Source organism: Motacilla alba, chromosome 1A (assembly GCF_015832195.1).
Source record: "Motacilla alba alba isolate MOTALB_02 chromosome 1A, Motacilla_alba_V1.0_pri, whole genome shotgun sequence".
Classification (NCBI taxonomy): Eukaryota; Metazoa; Chordata; class Aves; order Passeriformes; family Motacillidae; genus Motacilla; species Motacilla alba.
Genome location: NC_052031.1, coordinates 42569974 through 42590438, shown reverse-complemented (window position 1 = coordinate 42590438; position 20465 = coordinate 42569974). Strand labels below are relative to the sequence as shown.

Sequence of the window (20465 nt, the reverse complement as noted above, 5' to 3'; positions counted from 1 at the left end):
CCTTGGCTATGACAGATTATCATCTTCAACTCTTAGTTATCTCTTTGAAATAATACCTAAGTTTCATCAGGACCTCAAACAGTTTTACATTGCTACCATTGTTTTATTATTGCAGAGATGTCAAAAAGAACTTTTAATGCTATGATGATATATTTTACTCCTTTATAATGGATAGTTTGCATGTCTACCAAAGCTCAAGCAAACTAGTAGGTATTAGAATGATTATTTTACACTAATCTATCCTTTAACTTTAAAGTAATTAGCTGAGTTGAGAGGCAAAACAACTCTTTCCTACAAGAGCCAGTAAATGGACTCTGTAAGTGCAAAAGCTGATTACTTTGATATAAAGAGGGACATTATTTTTTGCACCTCTGGAAAACTGCCTAACTCAAAAGCCTCATAATCTGATTTTCAGAAATCCTATTTAGCACATTATTATTTTCTCTTTAACAGGCAGCACCTAAAGCAGTATCACTCTCCTATGATGTTACCCCTTCATTTTCATACTAGAATCTACCATTCCTATTTACAATAATTTGTGTCCTAGTCACCAAAATGTTATATTAAATCTAATCTTTTTACATAATTTTCTTTTAACAATTAAAATAAAATGCCATACAGTTTACATTTGTACAATTATACTGACTCATATTTGTGTCAGATGCTGCATGGAAAAACTGTTTTTTCCAACAACTCATGCCTCAATAAGATTTCAGTAAGTTTAATCTTTGACCTGAAGGGATCCATGCCAAAAAAAAAAAAAAAAAAGAAAGAGAGAGAAAGAAAATGATTAACAGTTCATTTTGGCAAAGTCTAGAGAAGTGTATTTAACCAAGACATGAAGGACAGACAAGGTGGAAAAAACCACACATTAAAAATAGAGATTGATGTGAAATTCAAAGGAGCAGCTTTTTCCAACTGAAGAAATTTTATTTGATTAGAAATCCATCTTGAAAACTGGATTACTCCAATGTATCCAGTACATTTGTATACTCTGATATACCCAGTGGATAACCCCCACAACCTCTTTATCCAGCTGTACTTTTAATGTAATAAGCAAATGCATTTCCCCATCTTAAATTTGGTACTAATATACAGTCTAACAAAAATTAATTCTATCAAGTGCCCCATTATATTCACTATCAAAGTCCTTTGCTGAAAGTGTTCTGTATAGGACTCACAGTGTTTACTGGACAGCATCTTATCTGGTTTGCCATTGTCAGAGGTCTCATGTAATCCCACACATAAATATGGCAAACATCAACTTGAGAAGAGTAGATACTATGGAGCAGGAATACTTCTCTGAAGGTTATTGGGAAGCTTTTCTCATCTTCAGCTGTTTTATTGCACTAGTTTGTTTGGTTGTTGTTTTGCACTGGGTGATTTGGGATTTGCGCTGAGCAGTCCTTGTATTGCGTGGAATGGTTTGTGTTATATCACGTGGTTTGTTGTTCCCTTCTCCCATCACATGGCCTCTCCCTCATCTACCCCTTTGCCCTGTACCCCCAGTGGTCTGTCCCCTGGTTGCCCCTGCCCTCGCCCCTCCTCAGTGATGTCCCATTGCCTGTTGTCCTCTTCCCCCCGTCCCCATTCCCTCGGGTATAAAAGTCCCCTGCAAGAAGGGAACGTGCTGTCTTCTACCTGGGAGATTGCCAGGGTCTGAGGTGTTCCCTCTCAAGTCAGTAAACTGAGGACTCTCATCCCCACATGGAGAAGAGTGTTTCTCATCTTTTACTTTCATCCGTGTAAGACTGTGTGGGCTGGGGTCCATAGCTCACCGGAGTGGACCCACAGCAGCCCAAGAGGCATGGTTTTACATTCAGCTTCTTTCTAAGTCCTCTTATTGGTATTTGTAATGCCAATATTGTTCTTGAGTCATACTCATTTTCTCTTCTGTGTGTTTAACTTGCTGCAGTATTTTCGTCAAAGTAAGCAAGCATTGCCTTTCCAGGCAGGTAGCTGTGAATCTCTTCCTTTTGCCTGGCTAATTAAGCAGCTGCTCACGTGGCGCTTTGTCTGCACTACCAGGGACTTACTGACAGCAGGCTATCCCAGCTTGAGCATTCTGTTAGACATCATCCACTACAGAGGGAGAGACAGACAGACACACAGAGGGATAGACTCTACCTGCCAAGCTTGGAGAGAGAGCAGAAACATCTGGTTTTTACCTCTACTCACATGACCAAAGGTACCTCTTCTACACCTTCCTGCATATCCCCCTTCCTTTGTTTATCCTTATTTCAAAATAAATTTTCATATTGATCGCTGGTTTATTTTTACACCCATTTGTGAACAAATTTGGGCTTGTGGCCTCAAAAGAGAAAGTAATTTCTCCACGAGCAAAAGAACCAATCAGATATGCAGTGATGTAAGTTCTGGGTTTACACACAAAAATTGAGGCTTAAAAGTAAGAATCTATAGTTGATCATGTTTGTTACTGTTCCTAGCTTCCATGTGATTTTAGAATAATTTCATGACCCTGTAGAAATTTTTGTTGCACAGACTGAAAATTTGATGAGAATATTACATGTATCAGAAAGGACTTCTCATGAGCTAAAATCAGAATTATCTGAGAACATATTCATTAAAGAGTGGAATTCTCAGAGGTTCCTGAGAAACTTAAAATAAAATAAAATACTTGCATAGAGATTCTCCTCTAGGTGTTGTGACTTCTGAGATATGCTGACTAATAGTGTGGCTGGCACAGAGGACTTAAGCTTTCCTTCTGTCACAATGTCTTTTTATTCCTCTTCTTCCACTCCATAACCAAACAGTTTCTGTTCTATGAGTACTTACTGAGTATCTGTCATCGACTTTTATTGTGGCCTAAACATTGCCTAAAAAAAGGGAATACAACCATTACTAAATTGTAGGGCTGTTTTTAACTCCATGTTTTAAACTTCAATATATATTTTTGCCTGCTTGGTTTTTTAAATTATTTTTAATTTTCTTCCCTGCTCATGCTAGGGACAAAGGTAGACTTTGGTTATCACTAGTACAGAGTGGGCTGGGAAATGACTGATTTCATCATAGCAAATATTTCACAGTTTGTCTTCCTTTTGTTGAATGGAAGAGTGGAAGATTAAACTCCCGTGTTGTGAAAGTAAGAAAATGTCCAAAGGGTGAAGAGTCTGAGCAAACATACTCTTACTGATTTGAATAAGTGGAATTTCCATGGCTGTACTCAGTAGAATCATGTCCTTTAATCAGCAAAGTAAAAGGATGGCTACTCCCTTTCACATCCTGCTGCCCATAGCAGCTCTTCATTTAAGGACCCTCAGCATTCCTTGTTCACATCAATTGCCTGTTAGAAAGAACAGAACATTATTTTCATTCCACAAATGAAAATATGTATGAAGATGATTTCACGAGTTAATTGAGAAAAATAAGTGGAAGGCTTATCAAAGTAATATTTAAAATTACAAGATCCCTACATCTCCAACTCTGAAACTTTAATCTTCCAGAAAGAAAGGTGGGTAATCTTTCTCGATCTTGAAGAGGTATGAAGGTTTGATAGCAGCCAGGCCTGTAGCCAAGTTCTTAAGAGAGCTGATTTCAGAACAAAAGGCAAGCATTTCTCTTCCTCCCACCACTTTTTTGCTACCTACAGGTATTTAGTGCCACCTCCATTTGCTGTCTATTGAGTGACATTAATCTAGGCATTCCAGTTCTTTAATATTAATATCTTTTTAATTGAATCTGCCCATAGGCCAATTATTTATCAATTCTTTATATTTTCTTCTGAGCTTCTTTTAACTTTTAATTTTTTCAGATAAAGGGATTTTTTTTGTGGGAGGCCCAAAGTAATTACACTTCTATTCACCCGCTATATTCCTAATTAACAACAATTCCTTTCCTAAGGTCTGTGGATGACATGTTGCTGAGTACAACAGCTTTCACATTTAATAAGAAAAAGGAGGCACTAAAGTTTAACTTTTTTTAAGTGGTATTTTTTTGTATATTATGTTATCATAGCAGAATTTATTTTCATTTTCCATTACTCTCTTGTAACTGAAACATCTGAACTTGCATATCCCAAGGTAATAATTTTATTTCTGTGATTTAAGCTACTATGGGCATATATTTGTACCATGGAAAACTTTATATATATCAATATATGTATATGTAGGTAGATAGATATGTATGTAAATATACCCTACCAAATTTTATGCTCTAAATTTAAAAGAACATGGAATGCAATTTTACATACAGTGTTCTGGAGTTTGTGTGGGTTTTTTTAGTTCTCAGGGTATTGTTTGACTTTGATGCTTAAATTGGACTATAAAAGACAAAGTCAGTTACTTAAAGTGATTAAAGAGGAAGGATTGTGAAACTCACCTGAAATATTTACCTTTTCTCCCATCTGAACTTGTGTAGCTTCAGCTCCTTGCTACTGATGTCTTTATTTCCTAGATTTTCTTTTTTCTCTGTACATATCCGCAAACTTTGAGATCAGTCTTCTCTAAGCAATTCCAGATGTCTCTACCTTCAGGAAAAGCATTTCAATGCAATTGTCATTCTTGTAATTAAGATTTGAAGTGGTTTTTCCACCACTTTTCTTGAATTTGGAATGCAGTGTAGAGCTGAACACAGATTTCTGGACCACTCCAAAAGCAAAATATCTTCTTCATGTTTCCATAGTAACTACCTATAAATTCAAGATTTAACTGAGTCCTTTTCCTCCTGCCTTGCATTAGGAGCTTACATTCAGGTGACTGTGAACTGTCCCAAGATGTTTTCCTGGTCAGAGTCTGGGAGGGTCCTTGTGTAGCCTATGCTTGGAAAAAATTATGTTGGCATAGGGAATATCAGTGCTAATGAGGGAATATCTGTGTGTGTGAATGAAATACACAAAACTGTGTGATGGGGCTTTTGCCCCAAACAGGTTACACTGTAAAGCAAGATAATCACAAAAGAGAATAAAAAGTAACTACTGAGTTATTTTGGAAACAAAAAAGTCAGCTTGAAAAGGAGCTATAATGGAAGGCTAGATTTTTTTAGCAATGGAGAGATTCCTTGCAGTGGCCACAGCAATGGTCAAACCTTGGTGCTGCCAGAAGTGGCCCCACCACCATTTCAACCTGTCTAGGCCAGGCGGGGCTTCCTCCCTGCCCGATACTAGAGCATTAATCCAGCCAGCTGACCAACAGTGCGGGTTATAAAATGAGGGGCCCATACCCAGGGGGTGCCCAAATGAACTACTGGGGTGCTTTAGTGCATAGTAGGTAGTAGCTGGCATTAGTGCATAGTAGGGAGCATCTCCACAAACAAAAAAGGAAGAGCATCCACACATCCAAGAAGTGTTGGTTTTAATTTTTTAAAAGGTGTGGTTGCTTGCCCCTTTGTTATTAATTTTCCTTGCGGTATGTCAGCTGTCAAACATTTGAAGATAAAAGTTTGTTTACATTCCAGGGAAACAAAACCAGACAAAATCTACTATAGTAAATATGCCAATTTAAAATTGCTTTTCTTCTACAACATTCTGAAAGAATGTGGACTACCACTAGTCGAGAAATCCATGATGTATTAGCTCATCTAAAGTTAATAAATGTCACTGTAACTGCATACCCAATTACACTACATGAGCTTCTCCTCTCCACTATGTGAACTCTGTTTCCTCTGCCTTTAATGATTTCATTTGTTCTTCCTTGGGTGCCTGGACAGCATTGTCCCAGTGACTTCTCACCCCTTTCTCACAAAACAGCTGTAAATGCAGATGTTCTGCAAAGCCTGCCATCTGAACCAATCTTGGGGAAGATTCTTAACTCTTGTAAACTGCCTGAGTACCACTTCAGTGTATAAGACTTGACTGATTTACACCATCTGGCCCTTTGAGCCATTCTGTGTTTATTTGCATAATTGAACATATTGTTTCAGGCTCGTGCTGTTTAACTGTAAGATTTCCTGGCCAGAGGTTGTCATAACAGCATACTGTACAGTCCCAAGTAAATTTAAAGACCTACATAAATAGTGATAAAATAGATCCATTTTCTTTTATCACTTTCCAAGCCTACCTCCAAAGAGCAGAGCTTTCTCTATATGAGTTAGGTAAGACTCCTAGAGTATGAGTTGGACAAGTTCCTGTCAAAACTAATAGCACAGGCTTTCTCAGAGTTGACACCTAACTTAGACTCTATAGACAAGAATTAATACTGTAGGACCAACACTGAGATTATTTTGTTATACTACATACTTTGCTGTTATTTTCTCTATTCAGCTTGGTTAGATCACTATTGTACTGGATTATGTCATCCTTCACCTTATGTCTTTGCTTTTTCTAAAGGGCTTCAGAAGGATTCCAGCACAAAATTAAAGAATGTAGCTCATTACCATTAGGTGATAGAGTGAAGAACTCTTGCCCAAGATCTAGATAAGAATAGCATCCTATTCCTGAAGCAATTTTATACCAGATGAACAAAAGGAAAAAGTACCAAGACTTGAATTCTAGGTTCTTACTTGGTTTATAGTTTCTTAGCTTCCTTAAACAGGGATGAAGCAGCACTATTAGTCTATGCAAAGAGAAAAAAATATAAAATGTGGGAGATCTGGTTTTTTTTTTGCTGCGGAAGATGTCTGTGTTGTTTATCTCTTATTTGTTCTAGGAGAAATGAAAGTACTAATATGCCACAGTCTGATTCTCTCTTACATGGTCACAAAAAATACCCCACTTTCTCCCTTCATCATAGCATCTCATCAGAGTATGAGAGTGATGAGAGGAGCAAATATGGCTGGAGGAAACCTCATGCTCCTTATTCTCCCTGCATATTGCATGCCATGTGCTTTCCTAGCAGGTTGTCCATGCATAGCATTAAAATCCACAGATCCCTTAGTCCCTTAATCATTGGACTAAAGAAGCATTTTGTTTGTCTTCTAAGTGTGTGCATAGAAATACCAGATGTTACTGTGCATACTCCACTCAGAACAGCGCTTCGTTGTTTCAATGTCTTCACAGACTTCTGGTTTGCTTCTTCCTAACAGAAATATTTCATTTTCTGTATGTAACTTGTGTTAACACTCTGATGTTCTTTTTGATTTAATTTAATTTTAATTTTAATTGGTTTTGTTTTGTTGTTTTTTTTTTAAATTTTGCTTCTATTGAATTTTTTTTTTTTTTTTGCATGGCTTGCTGTGAGGCATTCTGAATCCTAAATTCTTGCATCATTTTCTCTGTGATGTCTGGGACAACAGAGGTTGTCATAATAAAAGTAATTTCACATTGCACAATGTGACTCAGACTGATCAGATGGAGTCAGGAGAATCAGCAAATATTTCCCCAATCTATATTTCTAGAGGTCTTTAAAGAACCTTTCATATCAAAGGCATGGTAGAAATATAGAACATCTAGGCATGAATGTGCTGTGCTATTAAGAGAAATAAGATCTATACAAATTAGGAATGCCACCTAAATTTTGCAGAAATTGGTTCTATTCTGTTAGTATTTTCTAAGATACTGTAGTAATACTTACAATACTGCAGTATTTTATACATATAATATTATGGTATTTAAAACTAAAGTTGTTATTTTCCAGTAAGTAATATGTATTCATATGTACATATCTATTTCAAGTATTCATTTTCAGGCCTAGAAAGATAAAGAAAATAAAAGCAATAAAAATTATTTTAAAATTCATTTAAAATAAAATAGAAATAAGTCTCAAAATGAAGTTGTCCTGATTTTTTTTTAAATTATGACAGAAATTTCTTAAGTTTTTACAAGCCCTACAAATCACTAGAGATTAAAATGGTGGTTTGGGGCAGAGGGTAATGTTGGGTTTTTTGTTTTTTCATTTTGGTGTGTTTAGGTTTGGTTAGGTTTGTGTTTGGTTTGTTTTGTATTTTTGACGGTGTTAATTTTTTTGGGCGTTTTTATTAGACTAGCAAATTCTTTTAATCCAACGCATTTATCAAATATAGGAGATGTTAATTAAATATTTGGCTTGACTTGGTTGCATTTTTTTGTAACAGTTGATAACTGCCTATATGACTCCTTCTGGATACAGTCTGAAGGCCAAGTTAATGCTTCTTTTGCTGTGGAAAGGAGACATTAATATTCAGGTCCTGTAGAGCTTGGAAATAACCATGCAGAGCAGCACAATTTGGTGCTCAAAATGCAGCAGCTGTCTTTCTTGTAGCTAGTGGAGAGGAGACAGGGAATTCCTAAAGTCTCTTGCCGCTCCGAGGTCAGGCTGCTATAAAGCACACTAGAAATGTGCCTAACTGACACAACAAATAAAAAGGATACGTCCTCTTCAGCATTTTTGCTAGAATCTGGAGCGCACTAAAGCAAATATCCTGGCTGTTCCCATTTGCTGGGCTTTGGTTCTTATTGCCTGGATGACTCAGAGCAGACAAACTGAATTTCATTTGAGCAAGACAAGCCAGAAGATGCATTCCCAAATTACATCTAAAGCACACCAGCTGCTGAGAACACTCAGTGCATGGGACCAGGCTGGATACAGTTCAAAGCAAAACACCCTGAAAGAAATACAGCATGGATATAAGGTCCCCAGCAAAATGTGGTGATTTCTGCAGATATGTTCCTAATTCTTCTGAATGAAGGCAGAAACAATGAGAGATCATCTGGACCTCCCCTGTAGTTTCATAGAAAGACTTTTATCCTCTGATTTACTTTGTTGTTCAGCAATATGCAATACAGCTGAGGAAATATTGCCAGGCATTCATATTTATTCTTTCTAGATTTCTCTCCCTCTCTTTTTTTTTTTTTTCCTTTTGACACTAGGAAAACCCTGGCTACAAGGCAAGATGTCCAGATTATACTCATAAGTCTGTAAAACATTTTGGGTGAGTAGTTATCTTGTTTGACAGCAGCAAAGTTTTTCATCTATAAATGGATTATAATACTTAGCTTATAACGATTCTGGGAATATGAATAAACAAATGTTGAAACTACTTTAATGAGATACCTCTCATAGTAAGCCCACACAAAATTAAAATTTAAATTTTCTGTTTATCTTTCCTCATGTGTATTTAGGCATACTTGAAGAGGCAAATTTCTATTTGCAAAACTGTTAGAAGAAATCAGATACTTCAGGTGACAAGAATGACAAAGAGAAGAATCACTTCTGTCGGATTATTACATAGAAAAAATATCTTGTAAACCAAAGAATAAGAGATGCAATGGAATTTGTGAATATAGAACTAAATTTTAAAAAATAAAACTATGAATTCTGCTTGGCATTTCACATAACAGTTGCCTCTACCTTCAAGAACAGATTTTTGGATTCTAAAATTGCAGAGCATGGAAGTGTCTGGCTCTGTCTTATCCAAGTAGTGGAATGGTGCAGGATTTCAGGCATAGCTTCTATTGTGTCTTAACTATCATGAGTGGGACTATTCCAGCATGAGGGGCCAAACACTTCCCAGACCTGCAACATGTGAAAGACCTCATGGACAAATGGAAATGCTCCAGTTCTGCTGGTGAGGCAGGAAGCAGGACTGTTGAAGAAGCAGGTTAGCAGGGTTTGCACAATGCTGTGTCAAAGGTTACAGCACTCAGAGCTTGGCTGAGGGCAGATGTGTTCTACAAGCAATTACTATATTGGGTGTTGGTCCTGCTGTGGGCCACGTTCTTGAAAGTGAGGCACAGTGGAGTCTAAAAAATACATGTCAAAATTTTCATGAGATCCAGTCCGTGGATGCTTAAATAAATGAATCATCATGAAAACAAAAAGTGAAGAATTGGCTGAATACCAGTGTTAAAAAGTCGGTGATTACCTGTTGACTCACAATTGTATTTGGTGTTTTTTGGAGATCTGCTCTTTTGAAGAGAATATGTATCAGTTGTGTGATAACACTTCAGAAGTTTCCAAAGGTTTCAACGTTAAGAACTTATTCCGAAATTTCTTCTGGCTGGTATTTTTTCAGTTTCTGAATGAGTTGAACTGGTGTTTTTAGTGTGATACCTTTGAGCAACATGCTTATAAATAAGTTTACTGTCAACCTCTTTTTTCTCCTTTGTTGAGGCTGGGGTTCTTTTGTAAGCAGTGAGTGTTGTGATGTGCTGGAGGCTATGCTATGATATAACATTCATGTAAATCAGCATACATATGGAAAGACTCAAGACCAGCTCCAGATCTGGAGAAACCTGGATGTAAAATACAGAGTCTTTTGGAAATTGGAAACTACAATTTTAAAGTCCTGTCATTAGGAAGTCCTCACTAATGCTGGACAGGATCAAAAACTTTCTCTATTTTGGGGGTAAGAGGTTTTGTAACCTCTCATTTTGTAACTCTGAAGATGGAGTATTATCAGTATTTGAGGTGGAAAAAAGGCAGTGGTACACAGCTATTCCTGTCTGGCTCAAACACACTCTTGAAAAAGTGGTAAAAGGAGAATTATCACTGACATCTGAGATTGCCAGGACACACAACTAGGCTGGACATGCCGCATCCTCAAATTGTTTCCTGAAAAACTTTCCTGCTTTGTTTTTACTAAGTTCATGTAAACCTAACCAGCATTTTTCACCCCAATGGATCTTGAAAATTCCACTGAGAGGTTATCTAAATCAGCATATAATGAATTATAATAAAACTGAATCACAGATTTTAACTGATATAAATAACAAACATCAGACTATACTGATAGATAATTTTTAACTTGTGTCACAAAACTATCTCCTGATTGCAAATTCTGCTTTACAATAGGTGTAGTGTCCTGACTTGCTGGTATCTGGCACACTGTGGAAATCAACTGCTTTTACTGAATTTGACATGCAATTACAACATCATCATAAGTTGAACACATGGACTGCTGGGAGACTGCAGTTTTTTTATTCTGATAATTGTACTATTTTTAAAGTAACAGTCTTCACAGAATTACAACTAAAGCATACCTTTGATTTAAAAAGTTGGAAAATTTACTTTCCTCATAACGTGAATTAATAGTTATGCTGTTGTCTGTTGTGACTTGTTGACAACTTTATTGCCTTGGAAAAAGAGATATATTCTTGCAATAAAATCCATCCATCTTTGAGTGCTAAAAATCAGTAGATTGGAAACTACAGGACACATATCAGTAGAAATGGAAACTACAGGACAACATTCTGGCCTGCATGTAGATTTTTTTTCTTCCTCATTTTCTTTGAACAGCAAAGAGGTAAAAGAAACTGAATTACACTTAAAGTATTTCAGTGCCAACATTTTTGATAATGCTAGACTAATAGCAAAGGCACTTTATGTTCATTTAAACCTTAAAGGACTTCTAGACTCATGAAACATTGTATGAAGTCTGCTAAAATGGAGGAAGAACTGCAGTCACTTTTCAGTCAGCCTTACCAAAGAATAATTTCTAAATTACCTGAACTAGGATGGACTGAAATATTCCCTTCATTGTCTTCCATGGTAAGAATGTGTTGATTATAGTTTCATGAAAATACAGATAACCTAAATATTTAGTAAGACCCAAAGGATTTGTTTTTTAATAGTTGAATAAGATGAAAATGATGTGAAAAAGAAAATAAATTTGTTCTTGCACTTTCTTTGTATCATAATGTTATTGAAAAGGAAGGAAGAGTTTCTATTTTCTCAGAGAAACCTTGTAATTTATTATACTCTTTTACCAAATGCATTATCAAAATTTTAAAAATTAGACACACCAGGCACACTTAATATAATTCTTTAATATTTAATCTTGTCATGTAATACTGTTAAACTATTTAAGCCTGAAATTTCATCAGATCTTTAACAGGATTATCTAACTATTGCTTGAGGGATTAATAAGGGTTCCTTCCCCACCATTTTCATTCCCAGAAAAAATGCTGGAAGTGTTAATGATTCACTAGGTGTCACTCTTATCTCTATGAAACTGCCGAGAGAAGACGATTCCAGCATGGCAGAAGACAACATTCCCTTCTGGAAATGCAATCTCAGCTGGAATATAAAGCCATAGCCCTGATAACTTGTAGAAATTAAGAAGTCCTCACCCTTTTTCAGATGAGCTGGACCATTGCTAATCACAGCAAATTGCATCTTGTCATAATTGCCTTCTTGCTTGTTTAAATATTTTTTTTTAATTTAAAATCAAATATGATTCACATTTCTTTCTAAAACCAGTACTGGCATATAGACTCGCCTGCATTACTCTTCACCTAAAGGCACCATTTTTATTGGTTAGAAGCTTATCTCAAGAGACACTGTACCTCATTTAATAAAGCATTAAAATATTTAAATGAAAATGAGAGGTGGTAGGTAATAAATACTGTATAGGAGAAGACAAGCACAAGATATATGCCCCAGAATGTGGCTGTCATTGGAATTGTGAAATTATGGTGAGCTACTTTTTACCTCCCCAAATTTCCTTGGTGGGAGGTGGTCTTTATCTAAATAGTAGGTCCATTCCAAGGGACCTCATTCACCACTGAGATGACCCAGCTCAGCCTTCCACCTCTCAAAACCAAAGTTTATTTGGCCTCACTGTGTTCTGCCTGAGCTCTTCCTCTTTGCATAGATACACTGAGAATATTTCCCTACCTTAGTTTTCAGAACCATTTTAAGGCAGGTAAGGAAATGTATGTTCCAGTCTCTAATATCCCTTTAAATATTAAGCAAGACTGAGAAAGACTCATCCAGAAGTTTATTCATCTGTTGGTTAAAAAATACTGGACTGGAGCTCCAACATCCGCATGTGGGGTTAACATATCACAGCTGTCAATGTCATAAAGAACTGTTCAACTCTGCTCCTATTCTGTGAATCCAGCCTCTTGTTTCTTTGGCCAGTATTAGAAGGACTATAAAATGAAATATTTTTCACTGTAATTTTCAAGAAAATAAAAGTCCAAAGCAAAAATTATTTATGGTCCATTTATCTCACTGTATATATATTTTTTTAAGCAAGATAAAGGCAGGGTAGACTTGACACTGAGGTTGTTTAGTCTCTTGTTCATGAGGCTTCAGACAAACTATCCAGGTTTATATTTGTCCCTTTTTGAATTGTGACAGGCACTGGAAGAGTTTTGGACTGAGAAAAGAGATTTCTATTGTTTTTTTTACAGTTTTAACTTATTACTTTTTCAAATAATATATCGTGTTCCATTAATGTGATTGGAAAGGGATTTGTGGAAGAAAGTAGGCTACATAATAATCAAGGTAAGACAGTATTGCCGAAAAACAGATTTTATTTGTAGAAGTCTTCAAATAAAACGTCTGCATTATTGATTCTTTTGAGATAGTATCCACAGAACCATGCAAAGATTTATGTTTCTGCTTCCTGTTTGCTGCAAATGCGTACAAAGACAAAAATACTCTCCTCAAATGCTTTAAATCTAAAACAGCTTACATAGAGAAAGGGATGGACAGGTAAAGATTCAGAATGGCGAAGGCTACATGGGAATTTAATTATTTATTCTTTTAGTACAGGCCTACACGTCAACAAATAAAAATGTAAAGACCAAGTTATTTTGCTGCTCAAATAGATATGACCATTAACATGGGGATGTTCTATTCTTCCTTTCGCTTTCACATTGTTTCATGTCACTCCACTGTTCTCTTATAACAAAAAATACTTCCCGATGTCCAATTTTTTCTCCCGAAACAAGTATCTCATGAATAATCTAGGAAATATATTGCAGGTGTTTTTATGTATCCACTTGTTAGAATGGATGCAGAAAAAAGATTTTATATTTTAGTTGTGTAATAACTGGTTAAAAGGATAGGAAGAGAGTTTAAATCTCAGTAGATGTGCAAGAAGGAAGAGGTAGGAAAACTTTGTTGCTATGGTACTATATAACCTGAAAACCTTGGATTTGGGAAAATGCAAAGAGTTCAGTGATGTATACGCTAAGGAATGAGGTCTTGCTGGAGGATCTTCATTTAAAAATGAGGTGATGTGGGCAGCTGATGATCCTGTATCAGCCTGAGGTGAATCATATCAGTTTTGTCCCCTCTAGAGAGCCACTTCCATAATGAAGTTGAGAACGCCATTATGAAAATTTTGTTCAGCTGCAACTATTAATATGGCTGTTTATTTAGCTCAGTTAGTTTTTTATCTGTGAGATTCTGGAATCAGAAAAAAATGGCTACAATGACATACCCAGTTGCTTCCTTCTTCGTACTGAACATTTACAACTTTACAAGGGTATTCTGCATAATTACTTCAGCCCCTTGATTTGCTTATAGATAATGTTTTCAGTTTAGTAGTATTTAAACTATTTATAAATAAACTTTTACATATCTTACATTGCTCATTTGTTGTGCTTATTTACAGCCAAGAGTCTCTTGGGTGCTTAGAGAATATCTACAGCATAGTTTTCCCGCAGCACTTGAAAAACTGTGCAATCTCTTAGCTCAATATTCATATGTGCTAAATACTTTAGCTTACTTAGGGAAAAATTGTTGTGATTTGAACTTCATTGTCTGTTTGTGACAGAAATCTCAGTGACAGAAAAAACCACCTCAGTGTAACATAACCAGAGCATTCATTTAAAATGTCATCTGAATACTGTCAGGAATATTTTCACTCTTTGCCTATCTTGACTGAAGATTCAATAGTGTTTATTCTTATGAAAAATATGCAGAATTCTGTATGCATCTTGACTAATTGAACAGTTTTGTTGTGCAGTTTCTGTTCTGACAAAACCCTTGTGCTGTGACTCACCAGTGTCTCAACCAGCTCATGCGTTGTGCTCTGTTGTACTGTGGTCTGACATAGCGGTGCTTTTTTTCTATCACAGAGACAACAGTACGCTGTGTAACTTTTCATGGCAGTAAACCTTTAGTGCTTGAACCTGTATCTTTCTTGCTTTACAATGAAGAGCACAGTTTGAATTTAATAGAAGAAAGGCTATTGTGTTTTTGTTCTCAAATCACTAGCTCTGCCAAGAATAGCTTGATGCCATTTTAAGTCATAGAGTGTTTTCATTCTTTCTGCCTTGCATAGAATGCACCTCTGTTTTCTCATTAACAATGAGGAAGAAAGTATGCCACTGAGATACAGGGTTGCTGTAAATTTAATATATTATTCATGTATATTTTCATGCAAAAGTTGATTAAAATATAACTACTGATGGAAGTCCTTAACTTCCATTTTGCACATAAAGTAAGTGTGAAGTTTTAGAAGAATTTCCTCTGGCATGTCCTGGAACTCACTAGTTTAAATAGGTTGGGTAACAATAAACTATATTCCTGCCACCTTTGCTCTTACTGCTGGTATAGCCAACAATTTTTTTTTTCTCAAATATAACTAGTTAAAAGTTTCTGCTTTATTTTATGCAAAAAAAAAAAAAAAAAAAAAAACTACTTGTGAAAAAAATTGTACAAAACCAACACGCAGTTGCTGTAACTGCATAAGACAAGTTCATAGTCAACTGAAAAGCTTTATAATGTGGGTAAGGAGGTAAAATTATCTTCTCAAGAAACAAGCTAATATTAGTAATATTTTTCATTAGTGTAATCCTTTGCAAATAAATTTCACTGGGTATTGAAAGCCCCATTATTGCACAAATGAGTGATTTCAAATTCTCTGTTTTGTTCCTGCTTTGTTGTCTTCTCAGATTAATTAGCTCTCTTCCTAAGAGTCTGGACTGGATGTGACTTGGAAATCTTGGCCTAGGACTGTAGAAATGTAGACCAGATTTATGAGATTGGATTTAGAGTAGAAGGCTGAATTTTCTGTGTGAAAATTTGTCTGTATCAGATTATGTAGAAAAAATGTAAGATTTACTTTAGTCTAGACTGTGATGGATGGTATACCTGTTTTATTTGTTAGCTAATAGGCTATATCCTGAATAGTGTTTACAACTATTTAAAGTACAGAGACTGACAGCAGAGCTGAAGTCAGTCTATGTGCCTTGTCTAAATGAGGAAGAAGATGTGAAACAAGCCTGTCAGGAAGAGAAAGACAAAAAGAACAGAGACTTAAATCTTGAGATGAGAGGAGGAAATATTGTAAAGGAACCAAAATGAACGGTGTACAATTTGATTTGGAGGAAAACTGCTGGAAAGTCAGTGGCTTGGAAAGCAAGGCTGGAGGAAAGTGGGACTGGTGAAAATGGCATTAGTTTCAGTTCTTCTACTTCTGAAGCACTCATTTCAAAAAAATTTGGAGTTTCAGCTTTAAACTTTGGCTGACTTGAAGTCCCCTCATGAAAACTCCTGACAATACCTATGCAGCACCTGAATGATTCAGCACAAAGTTTATGCTGGTTATTGGCCCAGAAAGCATAGAGAAATGTGAGAATAATGTATTCAAGGCTCCATTACATCGGAGTAATAATTTATAAAGTGTTATAAAATATTAAATTTGGCAGAAAATAGAGCATAAGCGAAAGGTTTATTTACTCTATTGTACATTATATCATATTTCAGGTAAGAAAGACTGAAATCTACTCATTCCTTTTTCATTTTTTAATGCTGTAAGATAATGCATGTGCCTTGAGACAGAATGCTTATGCCCTGAAGGGAGAATTTTTGTGCATGAGACAGGTCTTTACTAAGTTACTGCACAGAGAGCAGATACTTTGAACAAGATTGGTACAGGCAGACAGACATGTAGCAGGTTTAGCAGAGAATTGTAACTGGAGGGGCTTTAGCCTCACACAGGGGGGCGGCACCACAGAGCAGCAGAACAGCAGCATCTTCTCATTGTAGCGCCTGTTGATTCCCCTGCAAACACAAGTGCGTGTTAATTCTTATTTGAAAGAGACAATTACCGTGTGATACCCCGCTTTTAAAGAGTTGCAAGGCCCTAAAATGGGTGTCAATGCACAGACAAGGTATTCATGGAATGAAATAGAATAGGGGAAACAAAACAGAGGAAAGAAAATGCTACCCTTCTTTTAAGTTTTAAAAATGAAAAATACAAAGCAAAACAAAAGCAAACAAACCAACAAACAAAAACCACCAAACCTTAAACTAGGGCTATGTTATCTTTTCTTCCTAACTAATTTATTAGGCATAAATAGTAGTTGAGCAATTTGTCTTCAGATACTATGTTTCAATACAATTTTATTTGTTTATTAATTATCACTTTAACATCCAAAACTCTAATTTTTATTTTTCCAAATGAATAAATAAATAAATTGTAATAATTGCAGTGGTGAATTATTCTTAGTTCTCAAGGATGCTGTACTTTTAAACAACTCATAGCTTGAGAATAGGTCACCGAAGGCTAAACAAAGGAGGTAGGATTCTTATTCAATACTTTGATTTCGTATTCCAAAGAGTGTTATCGTTGAGCTGTACTACCTTTTACCTGTTTAGCTATGTTATCATGTACTGCCATCACATCAGAGTCTGTTACAATTTTTAGTAGTTTTTAGCAAAATTTATTATTCCTGCCATGAATGAAATCATATTGTTTTTATTCAAAGTTTGAAAAAAAAATACCAAAAGAGTAATTTTTTTAGAAGCTGTTGAGAAATCATGATGGCATTTGCATTGGCATTCTTAACACAAAAAACTTTGATTTCCATGTTGTTTTTTGAGTTTGTTGAGAAGATACAAAAAATATTTTGCTTAGTACAACCTAACACTAATTTTCCTTTTTTGTACTCTGATTTATTGCCTGAGAACAACTTTATACATTTAGGAAACATTACAATGCCAAGCTGACCCCAGATGATGTATAAATATCTATTTGCTTTTGCAATTTAATGGCATTGTCTACTTCAGTGTATGTTTAAGTAAATTAACTGTTCTCCCTGCATTTCATAGTAAATGTTCAGGTAATTTTCAGTGCTGAGTATTCCAAGAAACCAGTGCTTTTTGGTATTTTTTTAACTGAAGAGGGAAAAACAACCCCCACAACAAAAATAAACTTTGGAAAAAAACATGACTCTGACTAGTATATGTAATATCTTTTAGTAAAGCAAAGTTATTTAAAGCTAAATAGAAACATTTTGGGAAGTCAGGTGTATTTATCAATATAATGACTGTCTATAATGATTTAAGGTGTTACTGCTTCTTAATACCTTTGCTGAGAGCATGCCTTAGAGAGGAGTCTCTTCTTGAAAATATATGGTGTAGAAAATTCAGCAAGTGAATTATTTTTGACATATTTTTGGAAGTTTGACATTACCTATAGCTGCATTTCTATAGAATTGCTATGTTTATGCTAAGAATCTCTGCAAAAAACTTTCTTTCTTTCTTTCTTTCTTTCTTTCTTTCTTTCTTTCTTTCTTTCTTTCTTTCTTTCTTTCTTTCTTTCTTTCTCTCTCTCTCTCTCTTCTTTCTTTCTTTCTTTCTTTCTTTCTTTCTTTCTTTCTTTCTTTCTTTCTTTCTTTCTTTCTTTCTTTCTTTCTTTCTTATAGTGGTTCTGACCAGATAGAAATAGAAGTTCATGTATCATTTAATTCACACCAATTTTTTTATTTACTTTTTTAAAAATTTCCTCCACATAGTCCCTCATTATAGGGACATACATATGCTCACAACCTTGTGTGGGTAATTTCACTGAAGTCAGTCAGACTACTTATATATTTAGAGTAAATGAGAGTATAAGATCATGTATTAGAGATGACTTTCACTGATGTCATTCACAGGCAGAAGTTTTGGTAATCAATGATAACTGAAAACCAAGGAAATAATGGTCCATCTGGGTTTAAAAGATAAAGATAGCTGAAGTAAAGAGCTTCTCTTATTTTTACCAAGAAATTCTTGATGGTTCCAGTAAAGCTTTTTCTGGATGCCCATGGTATGAGCAGAGGCAACAAAGTTCTTAGTTAGTGATTCAAAGCCAGAGGCAACACCTCAGTGCTTGCTTTTGCTGAGAAGCTTTTTTGGAAATTTCCCTTCAGAATTATGCTTTAAATATTTTGCCATTACCAAGTGAGACCTATAAGTAAATAGATTTTGTTTCTCTTCCTGTAGCTCCAGTTCAGTTTTCATTCTCCAAAAATGCTTTCTCAATCTTAGCATTACCTGTTAGCGTACAGTCTCTATCAACATATTTATAGATGGCAAGAGGCAATTTTTATTATCTTAAACTTAGTTTTTAGAATCTGTTGCCATTGCACAGGATGCTTGGCTTAAGTAGTCACAGAGCACTCCAGTATAAAGCCAGGCACAAGTATTCAAACTATGCAGCCATGCACTCTCCTATACCGCATGAAATGACAAGGGCAAATATTTAAACTTCTAGAAAGCAGAAAAAGTCATAATCTAATGTAATCTTAGAAGTACAGGAATTTCTGATTCCCCATGAGGATATGTAGTATGTTTTCCTTCTTTTTCTAGTTGATGTGTTTTATTTTTGTTTCATTTTTCCTTTCTCTTCTGGTTCTGATTTCTCTCACCATGTTTGGTATGCACATCTGTGCCTCTAGACTTGGACACCAGTCAGTGATCAGCGGGTGACAGGCTGTCCCAAACAGTGGTATGCTTTACAGCCATGATCTGTTATTACTTGCTTTTCCCATTTTGGGCCTCACTTGAGCAATTCTGAGTGTGAGGTCCTGAGATCTGCATAATAGTGGGATTTATGGGGTTGAATTAGGATGACATTGTAATTAAAAACAAAACAAAACAAAAAAAAAAGCAAAAACAAAAATAGAAACAAAAAAAGAGCACAAAACACCACCACGGCTGTCAATGAGCCCATGAGAAGCAACCCTGAAAATAATATTTTTTGAATCTCTGCCAAACAAAATGTTTCAAAGTCCCCATTAATAGAAGGAAGAAACAATTGGTGCTTTTCTTCCTTTTCTTGACCTCTCTTTTTTTTTTTTTTTTTTTTTTTTTTGATGAGCAGTTCATAGATGCCTGTGAGCAATTATTCCTATTTTCTCCCTTAAACCACTGTGATGTCCAATATTCTCCTGAGCCTTGATGCATTAGAATTAGGACTGGCAGGGGATGGTTTCATCACATAATTTCATGCATCTTATTTTGCTGTTCTGTCTCTCTGAGCTGCCTGTATAACTGGTGTGGGGAAAAGAGCTCTTTGAGAGAATGCTTCAGTGCAGAAACCCAGCAGCATGCCCTGAATTTCTCTTTGGATAAGTCTGTCTATCCACTGGCTATTTTTAGAGCACAAGAAAGCTAGATTACTTATCATACTGCCTTGTCTAAAATATGTGGCATGAATAATATAGTCTATATGCAGAATAGATATTAAAATATATATTATTATATATTTTAATTATTCTATAATAAATCATCCCCCAGATCATGAGATCCCTCATTTGAAGACTTAGAAAGAATGCCTCAGAGCCTCATTCTCACCTGGGACAAGTAAGCCAAACTCCATAACAGTTGAAGACCTAAATTCTAGTGCTGCTATAAAGACTGCTTCTTTCTAACCACTAACTAACCTGCCACTTGACAACATGTAAAAAGAGCTACATACAGTAGGAGACAACAAAAGATCCCAAAATATTTGCATTTTGAAACCTTTCTACCAGATGGCATTAAAGGATTTAACAAGAAAATAACATAAATTTTGTAAAAAACCTCCCCATATCTGTTCAACTGACTTTAAGGTTTGGCAATGAATTTCTGTATAAAGAACACAGA

General features: G+C 35.6%; 1 long non-coding RNA gene across 1 annotated transcript; it reads left to right on the top strand.

Annotated features, from left to right (window-relative positions):
• The first annotated feature begins 2041 nt into the window (after positions 1–2041).
• Positions 2042–14191, top strand: LOC119708821. Its single transcript, XR_005259227.1, has 3 exons — positions 2042–2188; positions 8741–8802; positions 8993–14191. It is a non-coding gene; the product is annotated as an uncharacterized LOC119708821 (long non-coding RNA).
• The last annotated feature ends 6274 nt before the right edge of the window (positions 14192–20465 follow it).